The sequence below is a fragment of the Bacillus rossius genome, assembly GCF_032445375.1.
Source record: "Bacillus rossius redtenbacheri isolate Brsri chromosome 9 unlocalized genomic scaffold, Brsri_v3 Brsri_v3_scf9_2, whole genome shotgun sequence".
NCBI classification, from domain to species: domain Eukaryota; kingdom Metazoa; phylum Arthropoda; class Insecta; order Phasmatodea; family Bacillidae; genus Bacillus; species Bacillus rossius.
Window position 1 is genome coordinate 29,869,544 of NW_026962013.1, and position 13,835 is coordinate 29,883,378.

At 34.4% G+C, this 13,835-nt stretch overlaps 1 protein-coding gene across 1 annotated transcript in view; it reads left to right on the top strand.

Annotated features, from left to right (window-relative positions):
* Positions 1 to 206: 206 nt before the first annotated feature.
* LOC134542894 (alpha-1D adrenergic receptor-like) overlaps positions 207 to 13,835 on the top strand; it is a 186,238-nt gene continuing 172,609 nt past the window's right edge. The window contains exon 1 of the mRNA XM_063387478.1: positions 207 to 597. The gene's annotated coding sequence lies outside the window, so the exon portion shown is untranslated. The remainder of the gene's footprint in view (positions 598 to 13,835) is intronic.

The following is a 13,835-nucleotide window of genomic DNA, read 5'->3' on the forward strand; positions in this document are numbered from 1 at the left end:
AAAAAGGAAGGAAAAAAATAAAACAAGCGAAAAGAGAGAGGGGGGGGGGGGGGTTGTTTAAAAATGATAAAAAAAAAAAACTGCTAGAGAAGAGAAGCGAAAAGTGGCGTGGTGCGTCGCGGCGGAGTCTGCGCGTGCGCTCTCGCGGCGGGGGGGTTGGGGGGGGGGGGGGTGGCGGCGTCGCGACGCTCCACCCCTCCCGCCGCGCAGTGGGGCGCGCGCCGCCGGCTGTGTAGGAGACGCCGAACGGACGCGGGCGTCAGGGAGGCAGCGTCGGCTCAACCTGGGCCACCCGCGCCGAAGGCAAGCGCGTTAATAATAACCACGGACACTTACTTCTCAGCAGACTAAAAAAAAAAAAAAAAATACCCACGATTTCACAATACGAAAAAAAAAAAAAAAACTATTTGATTTGCAGATTCTTTGGCCTTCACTTACGTCCGTTGTTCAAATTCATTCGGATCTGTAGAACGTCTCGGACAAACTGAACTCATGACGGCATAAGTATCCTGCGGAGAGTTTTCATTTCTTCTGGGTGCGACGGATTCGGTAGGCTTACGGTAAAGGACTCCACTCGAGTTGTTTTTCTTCAGTCAGGTAAGTTTTTTTTTTTCTAAAAATTTTAAACATAGTTTTATACAAGCAACCAATACCTTAGAAACTCTCGTGTTTGAGAACTACTAAGCAAACATTCCTTCTCCTCTATTTTCCACATACACTTTCCTCTTAAAATCACATATATATATATTTTTTTAATTTTATAAATTAAATATTTAAGAGTTTTAATGTTTTTATTTAACACACACATAATTAGAGTTATTTTCTGTTGAATACATAAATTGAGCAATTAAATATTAATATTAAATTCACGCGTATTCTGTTTAATTTTTCTGTATTCGCAACTTATCGCAAATAAAAATGATGATTGAAATATTTATAAACTCCATTTTTTTATGTCTTGGTCAAATTAGATACTTAATTGAAATTTATCACTTCCGTTAAAAGCATCTAATATGGAAACTGATAAATCATTTATGTTATAGGCCTACATATATCGTGGCGCAAACGCCGATGTATATAGAATATATATTTTTATACATATTTTTAATTTGCACTTAGTAGTGAGACATTCGATATGCAGGTAATGTTTTCAGCATTTATTCCGAATCGAAACATTAAACCTGTAAGAATGAAGTGTGCACTTCGGAAGAAACATTATAAAATTTGTAGCCTATAGCAGTAAAGATAAAAAACTGTAAAAAAATAGTTATTAATCCATCAGTATTGATAATGATTTTAAGATAAAATTTAATTTTACAATGAGTACTAAAGAATGCTGGATTAAAGCAAAGAAATAGCATGTTAGTAACTTATTACTGAATTTAAGTAAATAAATATTTATTTCTGACTGTAAACCATGTAAAAATCTCACCATCTTAAGCAGAGTCATATAATTTTTCTATATCTAGGTACTCGTTTCATCTCAGATGAACACTTGAAACAGCGTTATTTAACCCCCTGGGGCACATGTCATGAAAAACAATGATTAGAAATTAGAAAATTATTCATGTTTAAAATTGATTTTTGTTGCTATTTTTATAACCGAAAGGATCACCATTAATATTCCATTGATTGCTTATGTACAAATAACCACTATTTTCGAAGTAATTTTTTTTCCACATACACTATGCGTAGGACATCGACTACCCAAACATTTGGCATTTACTTATTAGTGTTGGGAATTATTACGTTTATCCATTTATTTTTTTAACTTTAAATGAATAAGAATGTAACTTATTTTAAGGTAAATATCATGTCCCGTGCAAAACTTTACTAAATATAAATATAGCATTCATTATAAGTTTGTTGTAATACATTAGGATTTTTTTAAATAATCTAGAATATAATATTCTTTAAATTTGTCTAAAATTTATTTATATATAATTTAGATATAATACATTTAAAACTCGCTAAATATAGTGGCAGTGAAAATATTAACAGCAACTGTACATAATTAAAAATAACACATCAGAAAATAATATATTTGGATTGGTATAAATTATCTTAACTTATTAAGTATAAATTGATAATAACGAAACCATTAGAAATTATACAAATTAAAACAATACAACTTACCAACGTGTGGCTACTACTCGCTTCCCGGGCTACTACTCGCTTCCCGAGTCAGTATCCTCAACTCGGATACCCCGCTGGGAGTGGCACCTTCGTGTCTAAACCAATTTTTAAAGATTGTTAAATAATTATTAACACAACACGTAACCAAAACCGCGCTCTCCCACCAAAGGAATGTCCGAAAGCCAAACACGTTGACTATCGGAAAACAAAGTTGTCAAAGGGGCAAAATAAGGATAGCCAGAATTAAAATTTGCGTATTTAATTTTAACTCCAAAATAATATATAAACTTAATAAAATTACGTTTAGCAAAAAATATCTGGCAACGTGATGGCGTTATAATAAAGGTTTATAAAACTATCTAAAAGAATTAAAATTACAAGTAAACTAGAATTGTGTACGTTTGGTTAATAATAAAAAAAAATTGATACCTTAAAAAATTACTTTAAAAAGTCAATAAAATTTACTTTTCTCTAAAAAAAAGTGCTAAGCAAAATATAATCATACATAAGAAAAGCTTAAAGTTCTTTTTTTTTTTTTCATTTTTGTTCGCTTTCGAGAAAGTTATATCTGTTAAACGCGTGCGTATTTTTTTTCATATAAATTTGTTACTCCTCGCATCGAGTGAATAATTCCAGCGAAAATTTGCTCAGACGTCGGGAAATGCCTTTGCAACCGTCTTCACGAAGTTCGAGCTTAAAGAATGACACACCCACTGGCAAAGTCATTTAAAAAAAAATTGGTTGTCTGTAAAGTCGGTTTACGGACGATAGTTTAACGTGACAACGTCATAACAAAACATTGATGAAATGATTGCATACTTTTATGAATAAAATTGAATCATTTTTATTGAATTATAACTATTTTGTATGGATAGAAAGAAGGAGTGAAATGAAATCTACAATTTAATTGATAAATTTAATTTTATTTGCACTCATTAATTTAAAAATGTTTATTACTTTAACGAAGAGATTATTTTAACTATAAATTTTATACATGTTTGCTATTTAACTTCTTCCAATTTGTGTTATTCTGTTAAGGATATGACGTTGATAAGAAAAGTAGGAAACGAATGGGTGTGTTTCAAATTTAATGTGCCTCGAAAAAGTCCAATCGATGGTTGTTCCAATCGAGTGGAAGAGAGATAGATGCGGCGCAAGCGTACAATGAGCGTAACGGGACAATGTGCGTAATGGGACAATGAGTCATCATTTTGCGTGGGTGCAGCCGGCGTTCATCGATTTATTAGACGTTGTCACGTCAAAAAAAAAATACGTTGGCCGCGAGACTATTTTCTTGCAGACAGGCAACAAGCAAATCAGACGATCCCAAAAGCCTGGGGGGGGGGGGGGGGCTGAAACTCTTCAGTGGTGCTACAGACCAACGTGGTCGACGTCCACTCACTTGCAGTGTCGTAACTGGCGCTGTCCAAATTGGGGGCAGTCCCGGCACAGACGTACCAGAAAGCGTGCCTCCGGCATAGGCCATTTCTTCAGGCCGCAACACGTATTCCAAATCCCGTTACACAAGCGCACCCGCATTGACGTTCCGTGCGCGAACTTATTGCACGCGACCGCACCATTCTCACTCTCGTTCGCTCAGCACAGCACAGCTCACAGCTGACGTATTGTGACGTCACGCTCGGCCTTCACCACTCCTCCAGCGACACTTAGCGGAACTACTTGCTACGAAAAAATAAACCCACTAACCTAAGTCTATTTCCTACACAATCTCACGTAGCAGTAAAACCCGCTGTTACATTTGAATGGCAAACTTTAAAAAATGCACATAAAAATACACATTATTAGTAGCAAATTTTCAGTCTTTTTAACCAACTTGACGAAACTGCAGCTTAACAAAATTAAAGTTGAAAATTAAATAAACTCCAAAAAAATATCTAAAACACATTACGTAATAATTACAATAAATTTTAAATGAATAAAATTATGTTCCTTCAAGGTCAATAATCATTTAAGTCCAGCGCGAACAGGTAACCCAGGTTCGCAAACAGGGAATCAGCCTTAGGGCCGTTTTCACCAACGCCTCCTAAACACACCCTCAGCAAAGGACTGCTTAAGTTTAGGCGTTCCTTAAAGTCAATTCTCACGAAATTGGTTTTCACCATCGTCACATTCACTTATGTAGGGGTTGCTTAGTTAGGGACTGGCTTGCCATAGAGCGAGGGTTCGTACAGATATAAGTACTAATAGTTTTCAGGTTGGTACTTCGAACTTTTTGTCACGTGACATACATAAGCCAATCAAATATTTTAACTAAACAGTAAACAAATATCTGAATGTTTATTAATTTCGCGGTAATTGGATGTTACGATGTTAGTGTATTTTCACGGAAAGTAGTAGCTATATGGTCGTTGCAAAGTAGTGTGAAAATGTTTGAAACAAAGAGAATGAAAACGCAAAACTTTTCTTCTGATGAGAAAATGAAGGAGTTGAGCCTAGTTGAGAGGCATAAAAATATAATAGAAAATAAGAGGACGGATGCTGTTTCGAGCAAAGAAAAGGACGCATCATGGGAGAATTTATCGCTATTGTAATTTTGTCTAAGTTTAAACTAAGTTTTAATAGCAGATGAAAATTAAAAAAAATATATCAGTTTTTTTTCCTTTAGAACATACAAAATTCCTTGTAATAAATGTTCTTTTAAGACTTTTCAAAAGAAAAACCTTTAATTACTTCCTTATTAAATGAGTTCTTAAATAAAAGTGCAGTATGCGAACATTCTCGAATGTATTTATAATAAAGGATTTCACATTAAGTTCAACTTAAAAATGTTCCACAACTTCAGCAATAACATTTATATCAAAAATAAAATGTACACCTTCGGTTAGTTCTTCGTATTCCTCCACGGCATCCATTTTATTTTTCTTGTTTTGTGACAGTAAGTGCCGCTTAAATAGTTAGGGGCCCGATTTCCACCACTTAAACTAAGGGATGCTTAAGATAACTTAAGAGTTCCTTAACTGTTGGTGAAACGATTCAATGTGCTAGGCAGCCCTTACACATGCCTTAAGCAGCTCTTAAAAGTTAGGGGACATTGGTGAAACCGGCCATTATTCTCTTATAAACTCTGCTGTGTAAATTACAATATAATTCAATAAATAAACAATCACCGTAAAACCATTCCATCTTGTCAAAAATTACCAAAACAAGAAATTGATTTAAATGTTAACGTTAGTCACTCAACTAACTATGTATAGCAATGAAATGCGGCTTTAAATATATAATTCCTTATTTACTTTGAAAATAGTACGACGGTACGTTAATGGCCACTTTTGAGATTAGGCGACAAAAACTTAGTAACATTGGTTGATCTCTTAGTTGTTAAACTGGTTACTGATATTACCATGCGATTGAAGTTCTCGTTGGCCATCGGTAAAAAAATTCTCGTCGCTCATATGCCATATATCATATCCCCCGGATTTATAAATGAGTCAGGTAACCAGCAGTGAATCAGAGTCCACTGCAACCGTAAAGATGCCACCATCTTGAGCTTATATTTGCATAACTGTGAGATGTAGAGCTGTTTTTTTTATAAAAATACGTCCTGTTCATCAAATTCAATTTTTACATAGAAACTTTAAAAAAAAACCAAATTGTTTGTCATGGGCAAATAAAGCCATTTCACTCTTAATAGGCTACAACGGAAACATGGAAAAAAAAAATTGTATACAAATATCAGCTGCTTTATTGGATATCATTTACAATGATGTCATGTTAAAAGGTCCATCACAAAAATTAAATGAACCAGAAAGTTAAGAGCTCATTCAGAGCACAGAGCACTGCAGAGAGTATGAAACAAGTGAGTTTTGCGTGAACAAACAGTAAAATAAAACAAAATAGCGGGAGAGTGTCTAAGCAATATCCGTTATGATGAACCATCATTTAATTTGAATGACGGAAGCAACGTAATGTGAGTTTAAACTACACAAACTTTCCAAAATAGAATCAATTACAAAGTTTCAGAAAGTCTTTTTATGTTTATAATATTATTGGATATCCCAAGTTTAGTCTTAAAACTGCATAAAACTTTATCAATTTCCAAACGAGGGTTTCTTTCGTGTCTCTTTTTTTGTTTGCTGGCAAGTAAACTTAGGATGTAGCCACCTTCTTTATGAAAAAAATAAAGATTTCAGCAATTTCATGTAAATGCTGACACGTAATATAAAAATATTATTTACTTTCCCTCGCTTAGTACCTACTGACTAAACAAAATCACCTAAAGAACTTTTGTAAACTCCGTAATTAATTATAAAACCCGTATCTACGTAGGAAAAATTAAGTTAAATTTACTTTAATATGTTTCCATGCGAATGTACCATTAATAAAAAGTAATTTTTTGCTTGTGGCGATGTTTAGCCCATGTGGAGAAAAAATCTTTTTCTACGAACTGGAAAATTACACTTAAAACATAGTTGTTGTTTTACAGACTAAAATTTGTATTTTTTTTAAAAAGAGAAACGTGGTTTCTTTGTAGAAACCTCCGTGTTTTATTGACTCATAGTACTTATGAAGTTAGAGAACTATCTTTATACAATCTCGTAAAGCTAAAACTGTTCGCTTAAGACTATGGGGTAGAAGCCACACAGTACTCGTAAACTCTGGGATTAATGTTCGAAGTTGCTAAGGAATGATGGTCTGTAAAATGGGTCAAGCAGTGGAAGAATAATTAAAGTTGTTTAGGCTAGCCTTCTTGAGGGTTTGTCAAACCCTTGAATAAAAATAGACAAACTTGACATCGTTGTCCAAGAATTCACTCCCACAGTAACAGAATTAAAAAAAAGGCTCAACACTCTACCGTCGTTTAGTCACCAATGTTCTATAAGGATAAAGAAGGCTTACGTCTTAAATACACACAGAAATACACTTTAAATTTCAAATAGAGTACGTATATCCAGATAAAATTATATTGAATTTAGGTTTAAACTGCTATAATATATTTTGTTACTTCTACAGTTTGTTTTATGGACGTAATTTTACCGATTTATGAAAGACTGCCACTGATTTTCAGTGAATTACACTACCATAATAATTACGGATTCTTAGCAAAAGTCGGTCACGATAATTTAAATGGTTGGAACTATTGATGAGTTATAAAGTGTATACTCAGGTTCATATTTCAAGCATTTTAATTAATGCGCACTTAAAGGAGAATAATCTTACATAACTGCGTAATTAAGTACCTACATGTGAGGTAATTAGAAAAAAATATTTTCACATTTTTGGAGCTTTGTGCTATTTGGCAATATGAAACTTCTTTATAAAGTCTTTGAAAATCTAGCGAAAACCTACGAGTACACTACTCAAATAATTTTTTTTCACAGTGTGATATCTTGTAAGATTTATTTGTATATTTTTTGTTTCTTGATCGGTATACTCGAGAATTACCACATTACAGGTGAAAATATTGTTTTCTTTCCATGGAAAGTTCAACATCCCAGAAGAGCGCGTAGCATCTGCCGTGCTGAACGGTACTAACCAGTGCGTGTGCTCTGTCCAGTGAATCAACGTGCCTAGAAGGGTCAGCTCCACATGAACTCGTGCACGCACCGTTACTTTGTGTCAGATCAGGTTGTCGGTGAGGCGAACGGTCTGTCGTACCAGAGTACAACACACAGCGACGTCGTTAGTCACTTTCAGCATCATCGTGTTTCACAAAGTATCAAAGGCTTGCGCCACAGTGGTCGCCCATGATCAATAACGCCATTTGGTGACCGCCACCTATGAAATTTTTGGTTTGTAGTAACCGAGAAGAGAACTCCAGAAATATGCGCGATGCCTTCCTGGAGGAAACAAAGAGCGCTGTCTCGATGCAGACTGATGGAAACGTAGCTACAAAACGTCCAACACACCCACTAACAACCGTTGTTCCAGGAAACATATGGCCAAGAGAGCTCTTGCGGTGAGACCTAAAGGTTTACAGATGAGTGAAGGATTTGTCTGAAGCTTGAAAATCGTCTGATGAGAGTGTGGCACAGCTTAGGAACACATTCTGTTTGGTCTGGAAAGAAGGATAGGTCGTATATTTCTGGGCGGGCGGCACGTAAAATCATCGGACTTCTTAAAGGGGCATTTGAGGGCTCCATGGTGTTGGAACAGTATCCTCTAGCCCAATGCCCAGACATACCGCCAACATGTAGGCAATGAGTTCAATCGTTCAAGACGTCGACTTGTGGACGGGTGCTCCAAACCTGGCTTCTGAACACCTCCTTCCAGAAGTCTGACTTGTACGGCATGGAACAGCTTGCGTGGAACACGAGAGACCAACCCTGCCTCGACCACCTTGTGGACAGCATGCCGCGGAGAATTCTAGCATGGTGCAACGCAAGAGGTGGAGTGACATGGCAGTAACAATTCGCTTGAAAGACGTTTAGATTTGGAAGATTTACAGGCCGATACAAATTACAGATTTCTGCGTCTATTTTTGGTTACTCTTGTACAGTAAAGAGTGTATTTTGGTGTCCTAAAGTGTGTACATTCCTCTGTTCTTAAAAAATCTGTTGCTCAAACGCTTGCACTGAATGCCAGGTGGAAAATTTTTTTTTTTGAATAGTTTATGTTAAATTTACAGGATTTGAAAATCTAATGCATGTAAGGAATCACGGTGTATATACTGTAAATTGCAGTTTGCCGATGCCGCATATTATGTAGGCTTACTTAAGATTACAAATATCCTACACAGCGGTGCAGATAGCATTAAGGGCATTTCACATAAGTGAGTTCAGACCTATGTGAACCCTTCCCGGATTTTTCGCAAAACTAAACCATGCCATGGTATATGGTGCCTACTGTCTCAAGAGATTATCTCTGGATACTTCCGATCCCGTAATTTCTCTATTGTAGGGCTCCATTCCGGGTTCGATTTTGTGATTTTTAGTGAATGCTTAATACAATCAGAACCACACACTTGGGGGATTATGCATTGACTCCAGGATAATTTCCTACACGAGCTGTAAACATTATAACGAATTGACAAAACAAAGTAAACTTTTACTGATTCCTAAGGGTTCTAAATTTTATTTACGTGACTGGAACCTATGATTTAGCTTTAATTGTAGCATTTTTTATGGAGAGAATTTTAATCTATAGAGTTAGTGGTTACTTATAGCTGTAAATGAATTTATTCATTAAACATTTGAACACATAATTAACAATACTTACAATTAAATTGAAGTTACTGAACAGCGTATACTATAAATTGATGAACCCACCTTTACAGAACTGGGCGGAACTTGGTGCTATGAAGTTTTGAAGTACCAGAATGTCGATGACAAGCGCGTACTGATTTATCTGCGAATCCAAGCGGCAGTTTGAACATAAAGTTTGAACACGAGGCGTGGAGATTCTTTCACGGTGGATTTTACAGCATGCTAATTTAGAGATAACGTGAAATGGATGGACGGAGAAAACTACTTCTACGCTCTCTGAAGATCGCCGGACGTTCAAAAGCGCAAATAATATGATAGATCCCCTTAGAGGTCAGGTCAAGATCAAAATACGAGTAAATAGAAAACAAAATCCTCATGGTCTTAGCTTGATAGAAGTTTTAAGACCATCTTGAAAATTCGTCTAATTTTTTTTTCTCAAGCTTAACTAAGCAAAGTGGAGTTTTTTTAAATGGAAAAGAGAAAAACTTTTATAAAAGGAAAGGAAAACCAAAGAAGACACATTATTAAATAGTAAAACCAGCATTATAATTTCAGCTTTGTTTATGAATATATGTGAGAGCGTGCAAGTTTTCCGAACAATATGGCTCGTCTATCAGGGTTGTAAATTACTTTCTTATAGTAAATATTTCCCTGCATATATAACAATTCTTCCTTAACCGTTTTTATACATTACTTTAATTTTAATGATTTCTTTTGTTCACTGTTATAAACTTTTTTGTCGTTATTGTTTCGATTTCAAGGAAACTTTTGAAGAAACTGAACATACACAAAGATAAACTCTATTTGAAAATTGAGTATTTCATTGCCAGAAACTCTGTTATTATGAGATTTTCATTCAAATTGTATGTCGATAGATTCCAGTCACTTATCCCTAAAAGTACTCTAGGCTCTGAAATATTAGTTACTATTCGAAGCAAGAAGCCGCCTCGCCGTATTCTTATAACCGGGAAAAAAATGAAAGGTGACGTTTAAGAAGTAAAAACGCATGAAATAAGTTTCAAAGAGTCAAAGTAAGTTAATTTTGACGTGTTTCCGGGGTCGGACCTCCTTTGTAGGGTGTGGAAAGGGGAAGAGGGGAAATTGCTCCAGACATTTTCGGGAATTTCATAATTGATATTATAGTGCATTTCGATGAATTTATAAAAAAATAATTTTATATGAACTGAAAAGTAAAAAAATATATATTCAAATTAATAATAAAATAGGTTTTAATTCCATGACTAAAAAATAAAAATTATTTTTAAATTTAAGTAATTTGTTCAGCAGCAACTTAATTAACTACAACTATGTATAAAGAATTCTTTAAAATAACAAAACAATTAATTTTAAAGAAAAAAGAATGGAGTGATCTCTTCTTTCATTTTCATAATGACTCTGTCCTAACGAATAGACATTATAAGTAGAAAATTTAAGACAACCGATATCAAGTTCCCTAAGGTTTTTTTCATTAAAATTAATTGTTTTGTTTATTACTTGATTTTTATTTTAAGCCTATGTATTAAATTTTTTCTTTATAAAGAGAAATAGTTAATTCTCTCACTGTTGAAAAAAATTAAATAAATGTAATGATTATTTTTTACTTTTTAGTTCATACAATTAAATCGTGTTATTAATTTTTTAAATAATAATTTTATTTTATATTTTAATTCATGTTTTATTCACGCATAATTTTTTCAACCAAGGAATAAATAACTGAATATTCAATCATTGCAAATGATTTTATTTATTATGCGTATTGATTTGCGCAGTTAATACCGGAAAGCTATTTAGGAAACGGTTTACAAATAACTTTAAGTATTGTAGGTACTATGACAACAAAAAACATTAATTTCCGGGTAAGAATCTGAACCCAGTGTTACTGCAAACACTATTTTATAGTTTTACAGTTTTTTTCATGTAAATGCACCAATGTACAAATATCTGTAATTTTACATGAATATTTATGTCCCCGTTACAAAATAAAAATTACAGTTCACACGCCGAGTTGGTTGTTTAATTTTCTTGTCATCATAAACCATTCCAGGATATTCCTGTTGGTCTAGCTACTATACCTCTCTTACTTTTTTGTTTTTTGTTTTTTTGGTTCAAAAATTTTATAAGAAGATATTTACAAAAAGTTAATTTCGAGCTGTAAAATGTCACGCACTAGATCATAACTATCACTTGTGTGGGATTTTACTTATACATTATAAATTTTAGTAATTAAACATCCGTTAAAACATAGAATGCAAGGGAGCCATTGTGATGAATTTACAGGATTAGACTTTAAACAACAGATGTGACATTGAAATAAATTAAACATGATGGCGTGTTAGACCAAGTCTTATCAAGTGTCGTAGAGTAGTCTTCAAACATTTTTCAATTTTGCCGGTGACACCAATCGAATGGTACTTTAATTTCATTCTTAGAGAAGGACTTCTTTCAGATTGAGGGCTCGCCTTATCTCTAGAAACGTGGGGGGGGGGGGGAGAGATTATGTTTGCGCGTATTATAGCTAAAACAATAAACTAAAATTGTTAATTATTCCAACTCGTTAATAAACTGTTTTTTTTTTTGTTAGTCCGGATGGAACTGTCTAACATTACATCTCTTAGAGAATTGGGTGAAATATTCGCAGTGCATTAGGATGTGTTAACGCCGTATCTTTCGCTGAAATGCCAGTATACACTCCACGTCAGCGTGACGCGCCTGCCTTTTCAGTTTCTCGTAGCAGTTTACGTTGAGCAAGAGCGTTTCACGAAGACGCCATTAATCCTGGTATGAAAACCTCGGGGGAGAGAAGAAAAAAAAAACAACAGCGTTGAAGTGGATTCCACAGACAGACGAATGATTTTTTTGGTACACTGAAACTGACCATGAGACCACGGAGCTCCTGAAGTTACAAATTCTCCGCTTCATACTGCACACTAACAAACATATACCTTCCCCAGAGAAGAGAATTCCTATGAACCATTAAAAAAGGGGGTTGTCTGTAATGTCTGTTTACGGACGATAATTTTACATGATAACGTCATAAGAAAACATTAATGTAAAATTTCATACATTTTAATTTTCAAATATTATTTACAGTTTTTGCAAATTTAATTTAAATAATTTGTTTAAATATAATCACGAACAATTAGTTAAAAATCCCGCCTTAACCTGGTTGATATTACATAAGATTTTCTCGCACGGTGGTCGGCCGGTTCTTGCTCGCTCGGCTCAGGCGGAACGTGACAATTTTTCGTGCATGCAGCCGGCATACATCGATTTATAAGACGTTATCACGTCAAAAATAATTTTTGTAGCTTATTTCACGATATATATATATATATATATATATATATATATATATATATATATATATATATATATAGTGAAATAAGCTACAATATATATACACATGGGCGTCGCAACCGGGGGGGGGGGGGGACAATAATAAAAGTCTTCAATTTCGCCCCCTCCAATAATATATTTAGTTTCGTGTTATATTAAAAATATGATTTCTACGATATAACCCATATGTTGCGCATGGTGCGTTTAGTCCAATCGTGGTAATGTGAGCACTGTGTTTTTACAAATTTGTTCTCTGAAAATATTTGTCATAAAAATAAATTATATATTGCAACCAACTATAATTAGAATATTTAGGAAAGAAAATGCCTAAAATCCACCTTTTTGCACCTTCAAACCCCAAATTTTCCCGCGGGAGGACCCCCGGACCCCCCCACTTTTTTCCCAGTGGATGGATATTCCTCAACAACTAAATCAATTGCAGTCCCCCCCAAAAATATATATCCTTGCGACGCCCATGTATATACATATAACTGTTGCATTCTATCAACTACAACATAATCGTTTGTGATGCTACAGGTAATATTATTTTGAGACTAAATATCAGTAAACCTGTAAATATAGGTAACTATTGAAAACGGAAAACAATATATATTTTTATTATTACAAAAATACTTGTATAGTGGAAACAACGTGCACAAATTCATTTTGAAATTTATCGGTAGAAATATTACCCGAGCTATGTTTACCAACAAAATACCATGTGACCGCAGGGGACAACCCACGCAAATATTTTACGTGTAATTTAAAGACAACATACGTGTATGCGAATTCCACTGCAAAATGTTTTTAGTGGTAGTGAAATGAAAACAATTAATGTACAGGAAATTTAATTTAATTTGTTACATTTTTTAAAAACTTTGTTGATTTTATGACCTAATTGAAAAACACCCTATGTTGATATTGTGTTTGATTGGTTTGAAACTTGCGTAAAAAAAAAGGCCTGAGAAACTTTACACTTTTTATATAACAACGTAGTAGTTAATGAAAGTTACGTATGTGTCTCTAGGATCAATTGTTTTAATTTGTATTAATTGTGTTATTTAGTTATCATTCCATTGTTTTCCTGAATTCATTTCTGTATACCTTAGGAAACCGAAATAAAAATGTATGGCCACGATTTAAACCCGGTTCGCACGAATGCATTTCCAACGTTTTTCCGTTGCATCACCTCTCTCAGTA